The sequence below is a fragment of the Bubalus bubalis genome, chromosome 2 (genome assembly GCF_019923935.1).
Source record: "Bubalus bubalis isolate 160015118507 breed Murrah chromosome 2, NDDB_SH_1, whole genome shotgun sequence".
NCBI lineage: Eukaryota > Metazoa > Chordata > Mammalia > Artiodactyla > Bovidae > Bubalus > Bubalus bubalis.
This window is the reverse complement of record NC_059158.1, coordinates 100,259,947-100,272,689: the sequence shown is the minus strand read 5'-3', so window position 1 is coordinate 100,272,689 and position 12,743 is coordinate 100,259,947. Positions and strand designations below refer to the sequence as shown.

The 12,743-nt window shown below is 36.5% G+C and overlaps 1 protein-coding gene and 1 non-coding gene across 3 annotated transcripts in view; one reads left to right on the top strand and one right to left on the bottom strand.

The window, feature by feature from the left end:
• Positions 1–5,567, bottom strand: part of ORC4 (origin recognition complex subunit 4) — an 88,564-nt gene extending 82,997 nt beyond the window's left edge. For both annotated transcript variants that reach the window (XM_025261710.3, XM_025261720.3), the window contains exon 1: positions 5,423–5,567. The gene's annotated coding sequence lies outside the window, so the exon portion shown is untranslated. The remainder of the gene's footprint in view (positions 1–5,422) is intronic.
• Positions 5,568–5,841: 274 nt separating this feature from the next.
• LOC102414856 overlaps positions 5,842–12,743 on the top strand; it is a 221,236-nt gene continuing 214,334 nt past the window's right edge. Inside the window, exon 1 of the transcript XR_006640542.1 lies at positions 5,842–6,453. This is a non-coding gene — a transcript (uncharacterized LOC102414856). The remainder of the gene's footprint in view (positions 6,454–12,743) is intronic.

Below are 12,743 nucleotides of genomic sequence, written 5' to 3'. Positions count from 1 at the left end.
AACCATAATGTTAAATTCAAAGAGGGAACCTTAATGTAAGCTATAAACTTTGATTAATAATAATGTATCAATACTGGTTCATCAATTGCAACAAATGTACCACACTAAGGTAAGATATTAATAATAAAGGAAACTAGGTTATAGTAAGATGAGCTGGTTGAGTGTGGCTATATAGCAATTTACTGTTGTCTATACTCAGTTTTTCTGGAAAACAAATCAAAAACCCCTTTTCGTTAAAAAATTTCAAAGAAAAAAGGCACACTCAAAGTCAAAATTTGTGAAAACACCAGGTGGGAATAAAATCTTACAAAAGATTTGTGAAAATGAAATGTAAGCACAAAGGCAGTCTAAGTCAGTAAGACAGATAATCTATAAAATGAAGAAAAAAAAAATGTACAGGCAAAATCTGCTTTAGCAGATTGTTACCCTACAGGAATATCTGCAAAACAATGAACGCTAATTCAAGGGAAATGCTAGCTACTTTAAAGCTACTTTAAGATTAATTCATCTGTTTGTTGTTGTTTTTAAAAATCAGATGCTGGAAAAGCATTTATATAGGAAAAGTGAAATTTTTTAATATTTTATTTTAAAGAGAAGTAACACTGATCAAGGCATTATACAGGAACACAGCTCCCAGAGGCTGGCAGATTTCTGTAATATAAAGCAAATAAGGATCATATTATTTTATACAAGTATGTAATACAATGGAAAGATGCTAGCTAAATGTTATTTCTTTTAAAAGTATACAACAAAACTCTATAATCCAGTTTTGTTAATAAATGTACAGAAACAGGTAAAAAAATATTGAAATAACATATATCAACATCTTAACAGAATTATTTAATGAGTGTAGAGATTATAGGTGAATTTCATTTTTTACTTTTACACTGAATGTATATTAATTTTGGGGAACTTTAAAAATAATCATGTTGCTTACTTAAGTAATGTATCTTATGATTTGAGAATACAAAGTAATCAGTAGTAACTGTAACAACAAAATTTTAACTTTTAAAAAGTATGTCACATAAAATTATTTCAACATAATTTTTTAAATACATTATGCCATCAGACATTGCATCAAAGTGGTGCTATAACACACCTGGACATAATACAAACCAACAGGTTTTAGAGAAAATATTTTAGATACTCATTATAAAGTAAGTTGATGTAGATATATATGGAACTATTAGGAGAAGTGATTATTTTAAGAAAGTAGTATAAGTTGACATTTCTGGGTCATCCATATAAAAAGTGTTTATTTTTATACACTGTGGAAAGATTAAGGAAAACTGAAAATGTGTATGAGTGTGTCCAAAGAAAACTAACACACTTAGAATTTTAATCTTGCCAAATCTGACTTCAACCTTCATACGTCATAGTAATCTCAATTCTATTATGAATCAAAGAAGCAGTATAAAATACAAAAGACAAAGACTTTATTGCAGGTGAAGAGGGAGAAAGAGAACTATGTGAGATTAAGGGGAAAATATTAGAAAAACTAGCAATCTCAACACATGCTTATGTGAAGATAACTATCTAAGCCACACTAGGAGTGAAAAGGGGAAACAAATTGAAGTAAAAGAATGGGGAATGTGAGAGTGAAAGTGTTAGCTGCTTACTCGTGTCTGACTCTGCAATCCCATGGACTGTAGTCCTCCAGGTAGCCATTCACTTCTTCAGGGGATCTTCCCGATCTAGGGATTGAACCTGGGTCTCCTGTACTGTAAGCAGATTCTTTACCATCTTTACATTCTTTACCAGGGAAACCAACTATCTATACCAGGTTTCATCCACCTCCTAGTTCATAATGTTCAACTCGTATCTTATTTTCCCATTAAAGCATTATTACAATGTACAAAGCTATCTAGACTCATCAACCAATCCTGTTCAAAAAAGATAAACACATAATATAGCCAGTGTTTTAGTTTGGGTTAAAATTCATTGGCAAAACCATCTCCAAAAGGCCTGCAGTGCTAAAATGGTCAAAATTAAGCAGAACCCCTTACTCCACTCCATCAGAAGACAAGTGGTTCCAGAAAGGATAATACAGAAGGATCCTACACTAAGAGACAGCAGGCACAGTAGAGGGTGAGAGTATCAAAGAATTAAAAAAAAAAAAAAAAGAATGTTGAGATTCCTGAGCTCTGTTTTCACCTGGTTCTCAGAGCATTGGAAATCAGGCTTATACCTTGATACCTTACACCAGGAGCAAGAGGCAATACTGACCTTTAGAACTGGGTAATTTCCCCGTTGTGAGTGGCTGCCCTATGCATTGTAGGATGGTCTATAGCACTTGCAGCATCTATCCAGTGATATTCAGTAGCAACCCATTTCTGATAACCAAATGTGTCTCTGAGACACTTGACAAATGTCTTGGGGAGATCATATTGAAACAGCTAAGAAACACTGACTCTGAGGCAGAAAATTAAACAATCCTTCTTGTTGGACTCTTACTAGCCCAAGAGAAAAAAAATTCCAAATACCTAAAGAAATTTTAAGGAAATTGATATTTGGGTTTCCCTCCCAAATTTATCCCAGCCAAATCTTTCCACAGTGAGAACCATCAACAGCTAGCAAACCTTAGCTAAGTTAAGAGAGGCATGAAATAGATTTCCAACGTTCCTTACAAAAATTTGAACACAATCAAGGATCACAACAGAGCCAAGGAAAGCCTCTAAAGTGAGACTAAAATACACCAACACAAAGAATAACTTAGAAAACACAGAGTGCAGGGGGAGAAATAAACATCAAAACAAAACTTTAAATCCATAAAGAGGAAAAAATACTAGAAATCCCGTGGGGGAAAAAAAATGCAAAGATCAAAAAATGGTCCTGAAAATCAAAAAAACAGTAGGAGAAATGAAAGTCCCAAGGTTTGAAAAATCAAGTACATTTCCCAGAAAGCGTAAAGCAAAAAACTGGAAAAATATGAAAAATGGGAGAAAAGAAATAGGTCCAGCAGTATAATGCCTAATTGCAGGTATAAGAAACACTGAGGTAAGGAAATTACAGAAAATGAATCAGAAACTTTAGAGCTGAGGGATACAGGTTGCTAGGCTGAAAGAACCTATCATGAAATGCATATAAATTTCTATGGACTCATAAATTATCTCACATTACTGTGATGTTTCAGAACATTGTATAAAACAAAGAGAAGAATCTATAAGCTTCAAACAAAAAGGCTTCAGAAGCTTCCATAAGGGAGAAGAAAGTGAAATGCAACATTAAAAACAAGAAAGGAGTCAAATTTTTATCAAACACTAAGAATTTCTCCTCAAATCTGAAGAGAAACATTACCAATTTAGAATTCTACACCCAGTCAAACTAACAGAGTACAGTAAAGATAATTTCAGGAACATAAGGCCTCACAACATTAAACTCTCAAATAGCCAATAAATTTTAGAAAAACTGCTCAACCCCATTAACAATCAGGAACTGCAAATTAAAATAATAACATAAAGCTACTTTCATCAGATTGGCAAAAACAAAAACTACCAACTGTTTTCAAAACTGTAGAAAAAAGGATCTATCATACATTGTTGGTGGGAGTATAAATTGATATATTCACTTTAAAAAGTTTGGCATAGTCTACATTCTGCAGAAATGCACGCTATGTATATAAAATGCATGTGTAAGATTACACAGAGTTGTACTATTTCTAAGCACTAAAAACTAGCCACAATCTAAATGTCCATAATACTAGACTAGTTAAATTGTGTACGTTCACAAAATGACTTACTACACTATACTTACTTATAAACATTACTATCAGCAATGAAAATACATGAACTAGAGCTAACAGGACTGACTGAAAATGATACATAACATGTAATTCAGTTACATACAGGATATTAAAAAAAAAAAAAAAGGCAAAACCAATGTATATTGTTTAGAAATGCTGACAAAGGTGGTTAAAAAATACTTGAAATAAAAGTGAAGGGGACAGCAATGTTCTAATTCTTCATTTCGATACAGAATACTGTGTTCACAATTATTCATTATACTGTATATCTGTGGCTTGTCCATTCTTCCACATTCTGTTTACTAATCATTATATTTTATAACTATGATTTGTACACTCTTTTGCACATTTAGTATTTTGCCACAAAAAAACGATTTAAAGTTTGTTATCTATGGCACTTTTATGGCTCTGTTATAGTTTTTTTGTTCTAAAGTGTCATATATTTGGTTTCAATAGAAACAAAATTTAAGGCACCAGAGTCCAGTTTTTATTCCATTTGACAGGATTACTGCACACACAGAAAGTGGTAAAAGCACTAGTCAGTGGTGCATAAACAAAATTCAGTGTCAAAACATACAAGAAGAATAAGCAGTAACTTTAACTGATAGCATACCCTAAAAGAAATCACTACAGAATTAAGTAATACAAACACAAGAAACATGAGGAATTTCAGAGTCTTGGTTTTAAAAAATACATACATAAGTGATAGTCTTTCAATGCACGTTTACAAAAAAATTATAACTGAAAGACTGAAATGGTTTTAGTTATGATTTTATGGACAGAATGTGAGAAAGAAACGGTGGTATTTTACTAAAAACAGTTATTAATGAAAACCCGTCTTTTTTAAACACTCTGAATTAACATGAGGGAAACATTACTTCCAGCAAAAACAGCAGCATTTGAGAAACCAACGGCTCTAAATCTGAGGCTAGTAACCAAAAAAACTAAAAACATCCTTTTAAAAATCTCGCATCTACACTAAAGGGAAAACTCTGATGATGTCCCCTTCTCTATCAACGATAACTAAGACACAAGATCAAGAATTACACAATTCCATACCCCCCTTCTGAGAAATGCTACAGGCATTTTGTTGCGGAAACCACGCAAGACACGGAGGGAAATTCTACTTAAGAACCAAGTGCCAGCTTGCTCCCTCCTCAAAGCCACTCCAGAATTCCTGTGAGGTTAACGAAATAAGGACTGATGGTAGTAACACTCAATATAAACAATACATCCAATGACAGAAGTTGTCAAAATTCACACAGCTTGTTTCCCTCCCTGGACAGGTGCCCCACTCGGAGGTGGAGAAGCAGTTAACAGAGTCATCTGCTGGGGGTTCTGAGATCCCGTTTCTCTCTTACACCTGGACCATCACATTTCTCACCATCACCGAGTGCAGTCACCACATGCCACAGATTTAGGTTCATGAGCTCATCTACGCTCCCTACGCTCGTCCAGGACCCGCTGCCGGCTGGCTCAGGGGGAAGCCACGAGACGGAAGGAGCCCGCCTAGATTCTGGCCTGTCTGGCCTAGACAAGCCTGCCCCCCTTCCCGCATTCCCAGTCTCCAAAGCGTTCCGTCCTCTCCTTTTCGATTCGCTTTTCGCCACAGGCGCCCAAGGCTTTCGTTTTGAGGCTAGTCCACTCCATGTTACCTCTCATGGAAAAGTTATCTCTTACCAGGGCAGAGCGAGATTCCGGAGACGGTGGGAATCGCTTCACAGGTTCCTCTCGCAGCGTTCTCTGCTCTGCTTCACCTGCAGCTGCCAACGAATTCACCAAGACTCCCGGCATGCCCCGCGCAGGCACCGCCTCCCCACCCCGCCCCTCTCCCGCCCAAACACGTGACCTCCTTTAGCCTCCGTCCACGCCCACTTCCGTTCCTCCACTTTCCCTTAGGAGGGAGGAGGGGACTGGGGGTGTTAAAGAGTAGCGACTTCCTCCTACTCTCCGCCCCCGCCTCTCTACCCCCTGCTACAATGTCTTCCGGGTCGCGATCGCCTCGGAGCCTTCTGGGAAACCATCTCATTTCCTCCCCTCCCCCTCCTCCTGCCTTCAACCAACCAGCCTCCCGTCAGAGAGGGACATGCGCAGTGAGTGCCTCCCGTCTCTTCTACCCGAACCCCCCTCCCCCCCCAAGCAGAGAGACCCCAGCAGCAGCAGCAGCTGATGATGAAGAGAGAGGCAGTGGCAGAGGGGGGGCACCTTTTATTTCTATTTTTAAAGGGACAGGACACTAATTTTACCCCACTTCAACCTTGAATTGAGGGGGGTGGGGGGAAGGCGGCTGAGTTCCTTCCCCCACCCTCCAGCCCTGAGACCTGAGAGGGGGATTGAGCCTGAGAGAGAAGGAGAAGGAGTTTCTTCTTCTTCGAAAACCCCCATCCACGACTCCTACCCCCTCACCCCTCCACTAGCCTCTCTCCCGAGCCCCCTCCATCCTCCTCCTCGTTGGCCGTGAGAGGAGAGAAAGAGACCAAAAGCCTCTTAGCAACACAGACCCTTCTCTGCTGTTGCTGCTGCTGCTGCTACTGCTGCTGCTGCTTGGCCCTGGCTGGAGACATCTCACTACACCCAGGAGCAGCCACTTCCCCAGCTCTCCTCCTCCTTCGCCTCCTCCTCCTCCTCCACTCCCCCCCCCCCCCTTTATTACCCTTTGTGTCATCCTCCACAGCTCCAGGGAAGGCACTCAAAAGTGGGGGGCAGAAAAGGTAAGTGTGTCTGTGGGGGCTTCATTGCCTTCCTCTGGCTCTGACTTTAACTCCGGGGCAACAGTAGCACCAAACCACATACGCAGTGGAGCTCCGGGGTGAGGAGGGGGTGGTGCTGGGGGGGTGGTGAAGGAGGGGTTGGAGTGGGGAGGGGTGTGTGAGGTGGGTGCCCATCCTGTCAGAGGAGGAAGGGCACTTTTTATTTTTATTTGCTGTTGTCAAAAGTGGTTTCTGTCCTCCAGCTAACATCTGATTGTGTCTTGCTCCAGTGGGGGAGAATACAAAAACAACCCCCTCCTTCCTCCAATGAGGCGCCAGGGAAAGAGACAGAAAGAGGCACACTTTCTAGATGTCACTTTAAAAAAATCATTTGGGGAGCTTTTTTCCTTTTTCCCTAGGAAAAGCTCCACTGCATTTGTTTCTGAGTGGGAAAATGTCGGGATCTGGATTGTATCGGAACTGCTTATCCATTTGTAGACCTGAGTGTTTTCCCCTTTTTGGTTCTGTATGTGATTTGGATATTGACTTCAGTGTTGGAACAGACTTGATTGGGTTTTGCTTTCTGGGTTTAATTTTCCTTTTTTTTTTTTGTTTTGTCTGACTTGCATAGAAAATTTCAAAATTTGGGTTGATAGAGGCCTTTGGTTAGGTTTTGACTTGTATTACTGCTTTTTTTGTTTAATGTTTGTTTCATATATCAGCATATTAAAGTTAAAAGCTTAAAATGCTTTAAGTTAAATATCACTGGTATTGTTTCTCCCTATATACGTTCGTGATATTTATTTTACATAAGATGAGAATATTATCTATTTCATAATTAATCTGAGTATTTTTCTAATCTTTGTAACTTGTCTGAACAAGTAATCCCCATTGAAAACTTTTATGTTGTTCCGACTTTATGGAAGGCCAAACCTCTCCATCAATAGTTTGCTGGATTGGTACCACTTGCAGTTTTAACTGAATTATTTATTTACTGTTGTAAATTGAGATGAGTTTTTCATCTCTGGGGGGTACTGAACCAAATCGCTCACTATATGTGAAAGGATACAAATTCCTAAAATGTTTTCATGAGTCAAGGAAATCATGATGGTATAGTTAGTACATGCATTGTAGTGAGATATAAATTGAAAGATAAATCAGATTCAGGTTTATAGAGGAACAGTCTTGATAAAAATAACTATTTTTCATTTTTACATGGTATGTTCTCGGTGAATGGTTTTCAAATTCAGTACTGTATTTGATTTCAGAAATGCTTTCTGAAATGTTCAAAAACATTTCTTTCTAGTATGTTTCTGATGTAGGCCTTTTACTAGGGCTTACATTAGAAAGTGGTATTTTGTTTTATATATACATTTCTTTATCCTTTCCTTAAAGATGGATGCACACATTCACACACGCACACACAATCTCTCTCCCTCACACAAGCACACACATACACACCCTTTTCTTGTAACTGCATTGGTATCTCTGATCCCATAATTTATGTCAGCAAAAAATATTCTCCTGTAAAGTAGCAATTTTGTGATCACACTGGCAATGTGAAAACAGCAATTTGATCAACTAGAAAGGATTGAAGAAAAATAAATCTAAGGATATTTGACACAAATATTAGACATGATAATAGTTTTAATTTTTTCATTTTCTTGATGGTAAAGCGAAAACACAATATATTTACACTTCAGAGACAGGAAAGCATTGCATATGTAGAAGCTTGTTCTGTAAAATTTTAATTACCAACTGTGTGCAAAAGTAGACATTTACACAGGGGAAGGAAAAGCTGTGTAGCAATGAACAACATGGTCCTATTTCTCTCCTTTCTGTTGTGAATTTTAACAATTTCTTATCTCTCTCTGAGGTGTAATTGGTGCACTTTGGCAGAAATCTGTGCCAAGTTCAAGTTTGTCTCCCAATAATAGTATTTCAGATCCACCTAGGATTTCTTGTCCTCACCTTAATACCTCAGCAACCTTAACATAAAAGACGGAAGTAGAATATAATGAAGAAATAACTTTTAAGTAAAGTGAATTGAGTACGTTTTTGGGGTGGTAGTTTCCCAGTAGGCAGCTGAGAGAAAATTTATAGCTTGATTATAATACTTTACTTACTTTCTGTTTTTATTTGAAAACATTTCTTATTCCACCACCCTCAGGGTAACCCTATATAGTTTAAAGATTCTAGACTGCCTCTAAGTTGAAAAATGACTTACCTTTAAAAAAGCTGTTTATTTTTTTATGGCTTGTTTCTTACATATTAAGATATATTTTAGAGTTGTAAGTTTCATGGAGGTGGTATCTTGGAGGTCAGTTTGTCCAACTCTTCATTTTCCATATTGTGGGAGTTCAGAGAGTTGTAGAAGCTTACTCAGAGTTCTAAGGCCTGTAAGTAGACAGCACATGGACCAGAGAACTCTGGTCTCTTGACATTCACTAAGCTACACTATCTCATTTTCTTTTATCAGGAATAAAACTATTGTGCACATGACACTTAAGGCTTTTATATGGGGTCATATTCTAATAATATTAAAATAAATAGCTATAAAGCTGTAATTTTGTCCATTTACAATTCAGTAATTTGTTGTTGATTTTTTTGAGGGGGTACTGATTTCTCTCATTGTGGATTGTGACTGTTTTGAGAATTATTTCAGCTTTCCCTAATGGTTATTTTCCCCCCTGCACTTCTAGTTAATCAGTGAATATACTTCTTACTCCTGTATTAAGCTATATATATGAAAAATGCATATTGTATTATAAATGCTTTTTTATGATTCTTGCTCTATGAACTACTTAAGTAAGACTAAAATTTTTTTTCTTGTTAGCATTTATATCCCCCACAGCACAGTTTTCAGTACACAGTAGGCCCTAATGGTTGTTTGTCATATTTGATATTATAGTTAGACGTGTTTGAATTTCTTGACTCTTAGATGTAGAATTTCTTCATTTTCTTCCTTTTTCCTTTCTTTCCTGCTACAGCGTATTCACTACCATGATTTTTTTTCTTTATCTTTACTATGGTTCTCACTTTTTCTAGTGGCCAAATTAAATCTTGTTAACAAATAGTATTCATAAGAAGTAAAAACATATTCTGTACAGGATGTGATTTGACAAAAATGATTTATTTTAAATAAGGGATTAAAAAATTCCAATTAAGAGTGTACTAGCAAATATTCAGGATATACTTAAATTTCATTTCATTGAGTAACTGGCAGAATAGGTTATTGGAATGATTAGCCTGCATTTACCAGCTCTATAAAGCAACTGTAACATAGGTGACGTGTTTCCCTTTGTTTTTTTCGGTCCTTACCCAGACAATTACCAACTTTCCAGTTTTCTGTGGATATGAAGATTATTCCTAGTCATCAGTGGGACCCCAGGAAGTCAGCCAGAAAGCCTATGTGCAACTTATGAACCTTTGCAAACTTGTCTGTATTTTGAATGTATGTGCTAAACAGATTGTACTCACTCATTAAACGTTTATCGAGTATCTAATGTATGTCAGGCACCATGCTAGGCATCTGAGAAACAAGGATGGGTCCCTACAGTTTGTGGAAGGTATCTTAATTGTGTTACACAGGTGTATTGGTCATATCTTTATTTAATGTTTCTACCTAAATTAATTTTATGAACGAAATGGATAGTGCCAGGTAGAAAAATGGATGTTTAAAAAGGATATTTGCTGTATTTTATTAGAACAGACTAATATAAAGGGAAAAAACTGCACTTAATACTGTATTCTGGAGATTTCTATTCTGTATATAATTCAGTAATTTTAGACCATGAAAATAGTAGTGTGTATGGCTATCACTTCTGATATTTTATTGCTATATACTTTTCTTTGAAGGTGACCAACACTGTTCATTAAAGTATGTATTTTTTACTAAATTATCACCCCTCCTAAAAACCCAACTCTGTAATCTTAAACTTTTTTTCTTTCTAAAGTAACTTTCTCTTTACATCTCCTATAAGAAGTTATCTTTCATGGTTCATTGAAAGATATTGTACATTATCGTTTTGAGCATTTAGTTATTTTCTACCATAGTTTAAGCTGACAGTATGATTTAATTAAAATCGAATAATTAATTGGCTTCCCTGGTAGCTCAGATGATAAAGAATCTGCCTGCAATGTAGGAGACCAGGGTTCCATCCCTGGCTCTGGAAGACCCCCAGGAGAAGGGAATGGCAACCCACTCTAGTATTCTTGCTTGGAGAATTCCATGGACAGAGCAGATACATTACAGTCTATGGGGTCACAAAGAGTCGGACATGACTGAATAACTAACACACACATACCGTTTAGGAGTTTTGGAATTTTTAATGTGTACTTCATGTATTTCTCTAATATCCTCATAAGAAGCTTCCCTGTTCTAGTTTTAAATCAGTTGCAGTTTTTAATCTTTATATGTGACATCGTTTCTAGTACCTTAGTAAAATGAGTTCTTAGTTGAATGATTTCTTAGAAACAAAAAGTACTTAGTTCTGTCACAGTTTTTAATATATAAATTTAAAAGCATGTTAGAGATTTCCTGAATTTCCTTTGCTCTTATATACCTTTTAGAATAATACTTGTTCACTGGTTAAAAAAAGGAGGGGATCCCCTGCTGGATACAGTATTTTGTGAAGGTAAATAGATTTCTGATGGTCAGTCAATTCTGATCTCTTTCACATTCATTCTTAATTTTCTGTTTTAGTAATAATTATATTACCATTCATTTTAACTGACTAGCTCTGTGATAAATATTATCAATCTCAGTCAGTCCTTAAAGTGGTCCTATAAACATTGTAACATTGTCTCCATGTTATAAATGAGGAAACCTATTAGAATAAAACAAACAAACAACCTATTGGCAGCAAAATAATCCATCATGGTACATTCATGATACTTCCTAATTAAAGACAGTAAAGAATTTTTATCAGTCAGTAAGTACTCTGGTAAACAGTAAAATTGTGGCCCCAGTAGCTTGTTGATAGGGTAATGGCAATTTTCTCAAAATTTATAAGGACAGAAAAACAAACTAAAAAAATCCAGTTCTTTATAAGGAACGTAGATGCAGACCAGTGTACAACTTGGAAATAAAATATACATAAAGTCAGTCTTATCATCATACAGCAAAAATGACACTTAGACCTTCTAGATATTGAACTTCCTTTGTCTTGCATAGAATTAAATATAGCATTTTGTTTCATGAAGTTAGGAGGTTTCAACAATTTGTGATCCAGTGAATATTTACTATAAAAATTTTTGTATAACTGTTGATAATGGAAAACCTATAAACAAAACAGTTTATTATATTGCCTAATGTTTTGGTATGTATATATGCGTACTTTCTGTACCCTCTATCTTACAATATTTTTCATTATTACTACATGATGAATATAGGATGAAGTTTAACATACTCTTTTTAGTATTGCTTAAAGTCAAATTTTTTTGGTATAAGAATGTACAACTTGTATTCTCTAGATGCCGAAATTATTATGTAGTTGTTCTTTAAAGCAGCTACTGAATTAAAATCCAGCTAGCAAAGTTGATTTTTACATCCTTTACTTTTAGGAGAAAAAAATAATTTTAAAACATTCTATTTTATTAATCAAGTAACTTTCATATCCATCCTAAGGAATGCAGTTCATTCTGTATGCTTCAGTTCAGTTCAGTCGCTCAGTCTTGTCTGACTCTTTGCAGCCCCATGAACTGCAGCACGCCAGGCTTCCCTGTCCATCACCAACTCCCGGAATTCATTCAGACTCATGTCCATCGAGTCAGTGATGCCATCCAGCCATCTCATCCTCTGTCATCCCCTTTTCCTCCTACCCCCAATCCCTCCCGGCATCAGAGACTTTTCCAATGAGTCAACTCTTTGCATGAGGTGGCCAAAGTACTGGAGTTTCAGCTTCAGCATCATTCCCTCCAAAGAAATCCCAGGGCTGATCTCCTTATTGACTCTGTTATCCTATAAATATTATACCAATGCATATGACCAGTAGAGTTTGGAAATATTTTTAAATGCTATAGAACTATTCTGTGTTATCTGTTATTCTTCAGAAAAGAAGCTTTATAATAAATACGATTTATTGCTTTTAAACTAATCTAAATAATTGGTGGGAGTGAAAGAAATCTATGGTCCTAAATAATCTCCTTTAGATAACCTAAAGGTAATTCAGTTGAGAGTAGAGATTCTAACTCTTTAGCATTTTGCTTTGAGGTATTTCTATATCATGTAAAATTTTAGAGGTTGGAATGACTCAGTATAACTCTTCAGACAGACAAAGGGTGAACTAGGCTTAACGTATATTAAGGTT